Below are 12141 nucleotides of genomic sequence, written 5' to 3'. Positions count from 1 at the left end.
ATCTTTCCCTAATTTTGGAACCTCAACATTTTTGTTCTCCATATTTTAATAGGCACAACTAAAAGGCACCTCAGGTAAACAATGGAGATGGATGGATACTAGTATACAATTATGGACGGACTGCCGAGTGCCGACACAGAGGTAGCTACAGCCGTGAACTACCGTACTGTGTCTGCTGCTAATATAGACTGGTTGATAAAGAGATGTCGTAGTATGTATGTATGAAGAAGAAAGAAAAAAAAACCACGGTTAGGTGGTATACAATTATGGACGGACTGCCGAGTGCCGACACAGAGGTAGCCACAGCCGTGAACTACCGTACTGTACTGTGTCTGCTGCTAATATAGACTGGTTGATAAAGAGATGTCGTAGTATGTATGTATGAAGAAGAAAGAAAAAAAAAACACGGGTAGGTGGTATACAATTATGGACGGACTGCCGAGTGCCGACACAGACGTAGCCACAGCCGTGAACTACCGTACTGTACTGTGTCTGCTGCTAATATAGACTGGTTGATAAAGAGATGTAGTAGTATGTATGTATAAAGAAGAAAGAAAAAAAAACCACGGGTAGGTGGTATACAATTATGGACGGACTGCCGAGTGCCGACACAGAGGTAGCCACAGCCGTGAACTACCGTACTGTGTCTGCTGCGACTGGATGATAAATAATGATATAAAAAATATATATATATCACTACTGCAGCCGGACAGGTATATATATTATATAATGACGGACCTGCTGGACACTGTCTGTCAGCAGAATGAGTTTTTTATAGAATAAAAAAAAAACACCACACAAGTGAAGTCACACGACGAGTGTTTAACTTTTTCAGGCAATCACAATATATACTACTAACTATACTGGTGGTCAGTGTGGTCAGGTCACTGGTCAGTCACACTGGCAGTGGCACTCCTGCAGCAAAAGTGTGCACTGTTTAATTTTAATATAATATGTACTCCTGGCTCCTGCTATAACCTATAACTGGCACTGCAGTGCTCCCCAGTCTCCCCCACAATTATAAGCTGTGTGAGCTGAGCACAGTCAGATATATAATATATACATAGATGATGCAGCACACTGGGCTGAGCAGTGCACACAGATATGGTATGTGACTGTCTTGTACTCCTGGCTCCTGCTATAACCTATAACTGGCACTGCAGTGCTCCCCAGTCTCCCCCACAATTATAAGCTGTGTGAGCTGAGCACAGTCAGATATATAATATATACATAGATGATGCAGGCATGCAGCACACTGGGCTGAGCAGTGCACACAGATATGGTATGTGACTGAGTCACTGTGTGTACCGTTTTTTTCAGGCAGAGAACGGATATATTAAATAAAACAACTGCACTGCTGGTGGTCACTGTGGTCAGTCACTAAACTCTGCACTCTCTTCTACAGTATCAGCCTCAGGTCAATCTCTCTCTCTCTCTCCTAATCTAAATGGAGAGGACGCCAGCCACGTCCTCTCCCTATCAATCTCAATGCACGTGTGAAAATGGCGGCGACGCGCGGCTCCTTATATAGAATCCGAGTCTCGCGAGAATCCGACAGCGTCATGATGACGTTCGGGCGCGCTCGGGTTAACCGAGCAAGGCGGGAAGATCCGAGTCGCTCGGACCCGTGAAAAAAAACATGAAGTTCGTGCGGGTTCGGATTCAGAGAAACCGAACCCGCTCATCTCTATTTTCTCTCCCCACTTTATCGCTCTCCAAGCTTTGATATAGATGCCCCTAAGTCTTATATAATTGATATAACCTTACACAATGTTTTCAGTAGAAAGAATATAGGTCTACATTTTAACATGACCCTCTTTACCCCCAGTGTCCATGTACCCTATTCAGCATTACCCCCCTCTCCAGTGGCATTACCCAATCTCCCTCCCCCTTCATGCAGTGTGCAGCAGAGCATGTCTCAGTGAGGACTGATCATCGGTCTCCTGCTGCAGCTGAATTCTGCACTCGTGTGTGATGTGTACCCCAACCTGCCGAGTTATGTGTCCCAATCTTCCCAATGGGTGGGCTGGCTGGAGGGAAGCTACGTGACCATTTCATTACTAAAGTCGGGATAGAGGACCAATATATTATTAATATTATCAGCTGTTATTTAAAAAAGCACCAACATTTACTCAATGCTTTACAGTGAATGTTTAATCATTCACATCAGCCAATGGCCCAGTGAGCTTACAATCATTATACTCTACCTCACAAACACTAACATTAACCTAGTAATATGTATTTTTGGACTGCGGTAGGTTGACTGGGGCATTTGTAAGTAACCATCCAAACATGGGACACATATAAGCCCTGGTTCAAAAGCGCTGTTGGCGCCAACGCTAACCACTGTGCAACAAACCACCCCAAACTGTGGTATAAATATCCTCAGAATATTTACATAGTCATCACACTGTATTGTCACCAAGAGCATCCTGGTATCCATAACTAATATTGAGCATGACAGGGCAGACAATGTGCATTCAAATGTACTATACTGCACGTCCATAACAGTTTTCATTTAGTAAAATGTTTTAGAAGCTGTTAACGTTGGTTCTAGGAGTTTCAGTTCAAAATAATACAATTCAAAGTATTGCTACATACGTAATAGCTCATATAAAATTAATGAGAAGTATATGCATAAAAATTAGTAAAATGAATACCCGGTTGTTTGTACAAATGCAAAATACAAAACAACATTATCTAAGAAAAAAAATTAATAAACATTTTTGTTTTCTTTCTCACTGGAAGAAAGTTGAAAAGTACTGTATGTAGTAATAAAATCCTCTGCAGGTATCTCTCCTGTATCCTTGCTGGATTGTCTAATTAGACTCTGCATTCTACTTAGCAGGGAACATATATAATTGTAGTTTTTTTTAATTAAGTAATTCCCCTAGTTAAAACATATTTAAACAGAAACAGTTCTTATTGTCTTTTTCTCCTTCTTTGTATTTTTACTGAAAAGCCAGCAAGATAACATTAGTGGAAGACACTGAAAGCGTGTTACCAGCATTGCAGAATTCAGATGAATGCACTGACTCACTCATGTATAGGGTTCATATGAACACTGGGCTACATGTACATTAAATCTCTGGGTCAAAAGGTTCATTTTCTTAGCAGGAAAACCACAATGCCATTTCCCAGTTTAGTGCAGAGAGCACACAGAGCAGCAGTTTTTACAGCAATTAAGTGTCATTAAAAGATGGATGGAAAATTAGTGAATTTTACTCTTTTTGTTTTCATATGCTCCATCAAGGGCATATCAAATGGCTGCTAACATTTACAGCATGTGCGTTTTTGTACAACAATTTCTGGATATTTCACTCAGTGATTGCACTCTTATGTGTCAAAGTGTAGTCACTGAACTTTCTCTCAACCTTTCTTTTCAAGACTCCAAAATAATCTTTCTAGGTAACTGATGTTACAAAAAAACCCCAACCCATTTGTAGTAACAATTCCTCGGTTATTATTTACCTATATGTGATAATATACTGTATCATTTAAAACCCTATAGAAGGTGTTTAATGGCAGTATGACACATCACAAGCATCCTGTTTGTCCTATGCACAAAATAGAAAGTGTGTTCCTGGCCTGCCAATACCGATTCCCTCTACTGACTCTGGCATTCTGCACCAGACCTTCTTCTACTAACTTCTGGCATTCTGCACCAAAGCCTCTTCTACTAACTTCTGTCATTCTGCACCAGACCTTCTTCTATTGACTTCTGGTATACTGCACCAGATCTACTAACTTCTGGTAGTCTGCACCAGATCTTCTTCTACTGACTTCTGGCATTCTGCACCAGATCTTCTTCTACTGACTTCTGGCATTCTGCACCAGAACTTCTACTATCTCTAGTATTCTGCATCAGAACTTCTTCTACTGACTTCTGGCATTCTGCACCAGAACTTCTGCTGACTTCTGGCATTCTGCACCCTACCATCTTCTACTGACTACTGGCATTCTGCACCAGAACTTCTGCTGACTTCTGGCATTCTGCACCTTACCATCTTCTAATGACTTCTGGCATTCTGCACCAGAACTTCTATTGACTTCTGGTATTCTGCACCAGATCATCTACTAACTTCTGGCATTCTGCACCAGGACTTCTTTTACTGACTTCTGTCATTCTGCACCAGAGCCACTTCTACTGACTTCTGGTATACTGCACCAGATCTTCTACTAACTTCTGGTATTATGCACCAGATCTTCTTCTATTGGCTTCTGGCATTCTGCACCAGAACTTCTATTAACTCTAGTATTCTGCACCAGAACTTCTTCTACTGACTTCTGGCATTCTGCACCCGATCTTCTTCTACTAGCTTCTGGCATTCTGCACCAGAACTTCTGCTGACTTCTGGCATTCTGCACTCTACCATCTTCTACTGACTACTGGCATTCTGCACCAGAACTTCTACAGATTTCTGGTATTCTGCACCAGATCATCTACTAACTTCTGGTATTCTGCATCGGAACTTATTCTACTGACTTCTGGCATTCTGCACCAGATCTTCTTCTACTGACTTCTGGTATACTGCACCAGATCTTCTACTAACTTCTGGTATTCTGCACCAGAACTTCTTCTACTGACTTCTGGCATTCTGCACCAGAACTTCTACTATCTCTAGTATTCTGCATCAGAACTTCTTGTACTGACTTCTGGCATTCTGCACCCGACCTTCTTCTACTAACTTCTGGCATTCTGCACCAGAACTTTTGCTGACTTCTGGCATTCTGCACCCTACCATCTTCTACTGACTACTGGCATTCTGCACCAGAACTTCTGCTGACTTCTGGCATTCTGTACCCTACCATCTTCTAATGACTTCTGGCATTCTGCACCAGAACGTCTACTGACTTCTGGTATTCTGCACCAGATCATCTACTAACTTCTGGCATTCGGCACCAGAACTTCTTTTACTGACTTCTGTCATTCTGCACCAGATCTTCTTCTACTGACTTCTGGTATACTGCACCAGATCTTCTACTAACTTCTGGTATTCTGCACCAGAACTTCTTCTACTGACTTCTGGCATTCTGCACCAGAACTTCTACTATCTCTAGTATTCTGCATCAGAACTTCTTGTACTGACTTCTGGCATTCTGCACCCGACCTTCTTCTACTAACTTCTGGCATTCTGCACCAGAACTTTTGCTGACTTCTGGCATTCTGCACCCTACCATCTTCTACTGACTACTGGCATTCTGCACCAGAACTTCTGCTGACTTCTGGCATTCTGTACCCTACCATCTTCTAATGACTTCTGGCATTCTGCACCAGAACGTCTACTGACTTCTGGTATTCTGCACCAGATCATCTACTAACTTCTGGCATTCGGCACCAGAACTTCTTTTACTGACTTCTGTCATTCTGCACCAGAGCCTCTTCTACTGACTTCTGGTATACTGCACCAGATCTTCTACTAACTTCTGGTATTCTGCACCAGATCTTCTTCTATTGACTTCTGGCATTCTGCACCAGAACTTCTATTAACTCTAGTATTCTGCACCAGAACTTCTTCTACTGACTTCTGGCATTCTGCACCCGACCTTCTTCTACTAACTTCTGGCATTCTGCACCAGAACTTCTGCTGACTTCAGGCATTCTGCACCCTACCATCTTCTACTGACTACTGGCATTCTGCACCAGAACTTCTGCTGACTTCTGGCATTCTGCACCCTACCATCTTCTAATGACGTCTGGCATTCTGCACCAGAACGTCTACTGACTTCTGGTATTCTGCACCAGATCATCTACTAACTTCTGACATTCTGCACCAGAACTTCTTTTACTGACTTCTGGCATTCTGCACCAGAGCCTCTTCTACTGACTTCTGGTATACTGCACCAGATCTTCTACTAACTCCTGGTATTGTGCACCAGATCTTCTTCTATTGACTTCTGGCATTCTGCACCAGAACTTCTATTAACTCTAGTATTCTGCACCAGAGCCTCTTCTACTGACTTCTGGTATACTGCACCAGATCTTCTACTAACTTCTGGTATTCTGCACCAGATCTTCTTCTATTGGCTTCTGGCATTCTGCACCAGAACTTCTATTGACTCTAGTATTCTGCACCAGAACTTCTTCTACTGACTTCTGGCATTCTGCACCCAACCTTCTTCTACTAACTTCTGGCATTCTGCACCAGAACTTCTGCTGACTTCTGGCATTCTGCACCCTACCATCTTCTACTGACTTCTGGCATTCTGCACCAGAACTTCTGCTGACTTCTGGCATTCTGCACCCTACCATCTTCTAATGACTTTTGGCATTCTGCACCAGAACGTCTACTGACTTCTGGTATTCTGCACAAGATCATCTACTAACTTCTGGCATTCTGCACCAGAACTTCTTCTACTGACTTCTGTCATTCTGCACCAGAGCCTCTTCTACTGACTTCTGGTATACTGCACCAGATCTTCTACTGACTTCTGGTATTCTGCACTAGATTTTCTTCTATTGACTTCTGGCATTCTGCACCAGAACTTCTTTTACTGACTTCTGTCATTCTGCACCAGAGCCTCTTCTACTGACTTCTGGTATACTGCACCAGATCTTCTACTAACTTCTGGTATTCTGCACCAGATCTTCTTCTATTGGCTTCTGGTATTCTGCACCAGAACTTCTATTAACTCTAGTATTCTGCATCAGAACTTCTTCTACTGACTTCTGGCATTCTGCACCCGAACTTCTTCTACTAACTTCTGGCATTCTGCACCAGAACTTCTGTTGACTTCTGGCATTCTGCACCCTACCATCTTCTACTGACTACTGGCATTCTGCACCAGAACTTCTACAGATTTCTGGTATTCTGCACCAGATCATCTACTAACTTCTGGTATTCTGCATCGGAACTTATTCTACTGACTTCTGGCATTCTGCACTAGATCTTCTTCTACTGACTTCTGGTATACTGCACCAGATCTTCTACTAACTTCTGGTATTCTGCACCAGATCTTCTTCTACTGACTTCTGGCATTCTGCACCAGAACTTCTACTATCTCTAGTATTAATTATTTATTTATTTATTATTTATTTATTAACAGTTTCTTATATAGCGCAGCATATTCCGTTGCGCTTTACAATTAGAACAACAGTAATAGAACAAAACTGGGTAAAAACAGACAGACATAGAGGTAGGAAGGCCCTGCTCGCAAGCTTACAATCTATAGGGAAATAGGCATAGATACACAAGGATAGATGCTACCTATTGCATAATGGTCCACCAGATTGCTAGGTTCTTAATGGGTTGTATGATGATACCCCACAAAGTTATCCAAGTGTCAGGAGGGTGTGAGACTAAAGAAAGACAAGATATGTGATGTTATGAATACTCTACAGAGGATGTAATTAGATAGGGAAGCACTGATGGTTATGTGGGTGGGTCTGGAATTTGATAGGCTTGTCTGAAGAGGTGAGTTTTCAGGGAACATTTAAAGGTTTGGAGACTAGAGGCGAGTCTTACTGTGCGTGGGAGGGCATTCCACAGAGTGGGTGAAGCCCGGATAAAGTCCTGTAATTTTGAGTGTGAACAAGTAATGCGTGTGGATGAGAGACGTAGATCTTGTGCAGAGCGGAGAGGTCGGGTAGGGAGATATTTTGAGATGAGTGAAGAGATGTGTGTTGGTGCAGTTTGGTTAATAGCCTTGTATGTGAGTAAAAGTATTTTATATTTAATACGGTAGAATACCGGTAACCAATGGAGGGACTGACAGAGCGGATCTGCAGACGATGAACGTCTGGCAAGGAAGATTAGCCTCGCAGCTGCATTTAAAATGGATTGTAGTGGTGAGAGCCTATGTTTGGGAAGACCGGTCAGGAGACTATTACAATAATCAATGCGGGAGATAATGAGAGCATGGATTAGAGTTTTTGCTGTGTCTTGTGTAAGATAAGGGCGTATTTTGGATATGTTTTTTAGATGTATGTAACATGATCTTGAGACCGATTGAATGTGGGTAACAAAGGACAGTTCAGAGTCAAGAATGACACCTAGGCAGCGAGCTTGTGGGGTAGGGGTGATTGCAGAGTTCTCAACAGTGATAGAGATATCAGGTTGGAAACTACTATTGGCCGGTGGAAATATAATTAATTCTGTTTTGGAAATATTAAGTTTGAGGTGGCGAGATGTCATCCAAGATGAAATGGCAGAAAGGCATTCAGTGACACGGCCCAATACAGATGGTGACAAATCAGGGGAGGATAGGTAGATTTGAGTATCATCCGCATACAGATGGTACTGAAATCCGAAAGAATTGATTAGTTTGCCAAGAGATGTGGTATAGATAGAGAAAAGCAGAGGACCTAGGACTGAGCCTTGCGGTACTCCAACTGAGAGAGGTAGCGAAGTAGAGGTGGAATCAGAGAAACGAACACTGAAGGAGCGATTAGATAGGTAGGATGAGAACCAAGAAAGGGCTGTGTCCTGAATACCTAGGGATTGTAGTGTTTGTATGAGAAGAGAGTGGTCAACAGTGTCAAAAGCAGCAGAGAGATCAAGGAGAATAAGGAGAGAGAAATGTCCTTTAGATTTAGCAGTGACCAAATCATTCACTACCTTAGTCAGTGCTGTCTCTGTGGAGTGTTGGGCACGAAATCCTGACTGAAGTGGGTCCAGTAGGCTGTGTGAGTTAAGAAAGTGTGTGAGGCGAGTGTAGGCAAGTCTCTCCAGTAGCTTGGAGGGGCATGGGAGCTGAGAGATGGGACGGTAGTTAGAGAGAGAGTTCGGGTCAGAGTTTTGTTTTTTCAGAATGGGAGTAATCACTGCATGCTTGTATAGAGAAGGAAAGATACCAGTAGACAGGGAGAGATTACAGATTTTCGTTAAGGTTGGGATGAGCACAGTAGACAGAGCTTTACTAATTTGTGAGGGTATAGAGTCAAGGGGAGAGGTATTCGAGTAGGCAGATGAAAAGAGTGCAGATACTTCATCTTCATTTGTAGGATCAAAGGAAGAGAAGGTGTTAGAGGGTTCAGGCAGGGAATTGAGCAGGTCACTTGCTGTGGAAGAGCATACCATTTCATTTCGGATCTTGTCAATCTTGTCCTTGAAATAGGAAGCAAGATCTTGCGCACTGACAGTGGCTGGTGGGTTAGGTGAGGGAGGGACAAGAAGTGATTTAAATGTATTAAAAAGTCGCTTGGGGTTAGAGGCTTGAGCAGAGATGAGAGATTGAAAATATGTTTGTTTGGCAGTGTCCAGCGCAGTACGATAAGAGTGGTAGGTGGTCTTATATGTGAGAAAGTCACTTGAACTACGAGATTTACGCCACTGGCGTTCAACTTTTCTTGAGAGTTTTTGTAAGTGTCTAGTGTATTTAGAGTGCCACGGTTGACATCTAAGTCTACGTGGAGTGTGATGGGTAGCTGGAGCCACTTCATCAAGTGCTGTTACTAGAGTTTGGTTAAGGTGTGACACAGCAGTCTCTGGAGAGGTGAATGTAGAAATTGGTGAAAGCAGTGGTTGCAGAGAGGTAGATAGTTGTTGAAAATTAATAGCGCTAATATTTCTGCGGGTAAGAGGTGTCCTTGTAGACTTTAGGGACATGGCGTTTGAAGTAATGGAGGAGAGCATGCATGTGATAAGGTTGTGATCTGAGAGAGGGAAAGGAGTGTTAGTGAGTTCAGAAACAGAGCATAGTCTGGTGAATACAAGATCAAGGCAGTGGCCCTCCTGATGAGTAGGGGAGTCAGTCCATTGGGAGAGGCCAAGAGAGGAGGTTAGAGAAAGTAGTTTAGAGGCATGGGGAGATTGTGGACTGTCAATAGAGAGATTGAAATCACCCATAATGATGGTGGAGATGTCAGAGGATAGAAAGTGAGGGAGCCATGCAGAAAAATCTTCCAGAAACTTTTTGGGTTGCCCAGGTGGGCGATAGATAGCTGCAACACGCAGAGAGAAAGGGGTGAAAATCCTAATAGAGTGTACTTCAAAGGATGTAAATGTGAGTGAGGGAACAGGTGGTAAAACAATGTGCGTGTAACATTTGGATAGTAATATTCCAACACCCCCTCCTTTGATGTTACCAGGCCTGGGGGTGTGTGTGAAGTGGAGGCCACCATGTGACAGTGCTGCAGGGGAGGCAGTGTCTGATTGTGTGAGCCAGGTTTCTGTTATAGCCAGCATATTGAATTTGTTTGCTATGAAAAGGTCATGAATAGCTGTTAATTTGTTGCAAACAGAGCGTGCATTCCATAAAGCACATTTTAGTGACTTGGAGGTAGATGGGAGACAAGTGATGTTGATAAGGTTTGTTGATTTTATATTCCGTTGTGAATCAGCTGAATGTGAGCGTGGTATGTGGATGGGACCTGGATTTGGGGATATGTCACCAGCTGCATCAGAACTTCTTCTACTGACTTCTGGCATTCTGCACCCGACCTTCTTCTACTAACTTCTGGCATTCTGCACCAGAACTTCTGCTGACTTCTGGCATTCTGCACCCTACCATCTTCTAATGACTTCTGGCATTCTGCACCAGAACGTCTACTGACTTCTGGTATTCTGCACCAGATCATCTACTAACTTCTGGCATTCTGCACCAGAACTTCTTTTACTGACTTCTGTCATTCTGCACCAGAGCCTCTTCTACTTACTTCTGGCATTCTGCACCCGACCTTCTTCTACTAACTTCTGGCATTCTGCACCAGAACTTCTGCTGACTTCTGGCATTCTGCTCCCTACTATATTCTACTGACTACTGGCATTATGCACCAGAACTTCTACAGATTTCTGGTATTCTGCACCAGATCATCTACTAACTTCTGGTATTCTGCATCGGAACTTATTCTACTGACTTCTGGCATTCTGCACCAGATCTTCTACTGACTTCTGGCATTCTGAGTCAGATCTTCTTTTACTGACCTCTGGCATTCTGCACCAGACCTTTTTCTAATAACTACTGATATTCTGCACCGGATCTTCTTATATTGACTTCAGGCATTCTGCACCAGACCTTCTACTAACTTCTGGTATACTGAAGGATAACTTCTTCTACTGACTTCTGGCATTTTGTACTAGATCTTCTTCTACTTCTGGATTACTTCAGGCATTATGCACCCAACCTTCTTCTACTGACTTCTGGAATTCTGCACCAGATCTTATTTTACTGACTTCTGGCATTCTGCACCAGAACTTCTACTGACTTCAGGCATCCTGCATCATAACTTCTACTGATTTCTGGCATTTTGCAGAAGTTCTTTTTTGACTCACTTCTGACATTCTGCACTAGATCTTCGTCTACTGACTTCTGCATTCTACACCAGCTATTCTACAAACTTCTGGTCTGGTATTCTGTACAAGAGCTTCTTCTGCTAACTTCTGGCATTCTAGACTAGAACTTCTACTGACTTTTAGCATTCTGCACTGAACCATCTTCTACTGACTTCAGGCATTCGGCACGATAACTTCTTTAACAAAGCTGCCATAACCAAGCAAAATGTGTCAGGACTACCCAGCTCTGGACTCAGGACACACTGAATACAAAGATACCTAGATGTGGACCTTGCCAAGCCACCTTTGGGACATACAGGATACCAAAAATAACCACAGTGGAGGCATCATCTTAGGGACCCCTTCAATTGTGAGTTGGATTCCACTGCACATGGGACCACTACTAATTGGATACCTTTAAACAGCACTACAGAATTGGTAACTAATGGACAATAGTCCCCGCAAATTATTTGCATTTGATATCCACCTAGAGTTAAGATCTGAACTTTAATGTCCTAATGAGCCTTTAACAGAGACTGGTGGCATACAGCTTTGTTTATTTACTGTTGATGCATTAGCATAGTAAGTGCTTTGAATAGGGATACAATTCATGTTTTAATACATTTCTGAATTGTTTTTACTTCTATTACCTGTCTGCGGTAATAATTTTTAAGCGCTGTTTTTTTCTTTTATTGCATGTGATTCTGCACGATAACATCTACTGATTTCTGGCATTCTGCACAAGATCTTTTTCGACTCACTTCTGGCATTCTGCATACAAACTTCTACTGATTTCTGGCAGTCTGCACCAGATTTTCTTCTACTGACTTCTGGCATTCTGCACCAGATCTTCTTCTACTGACTTCTGGTATTCTGCACCAGAACTTCTTCTACTAAGTTCTGGCATTGTGCACCAGATATTCTACAA

Source organism: Pseudophryne corroboree, chromosome 6 (assembly GCF_028390025.1).
Source record: "Pseudophryne corroboree isolate aPseCor3 chromosome 6, aPseCor3.hap2, whole genome shotgun sequence".
Classification (NCBI taxonomy): domain Eukaryota; kingdom Metazoa; phylum Chordata; class Amphibia; order Anura; family Myobatrachidae; genus Pseudophryne; species Pseudophryne corroboree.
Note: the sequence above shows the minus strand (reverse complement) of the source record.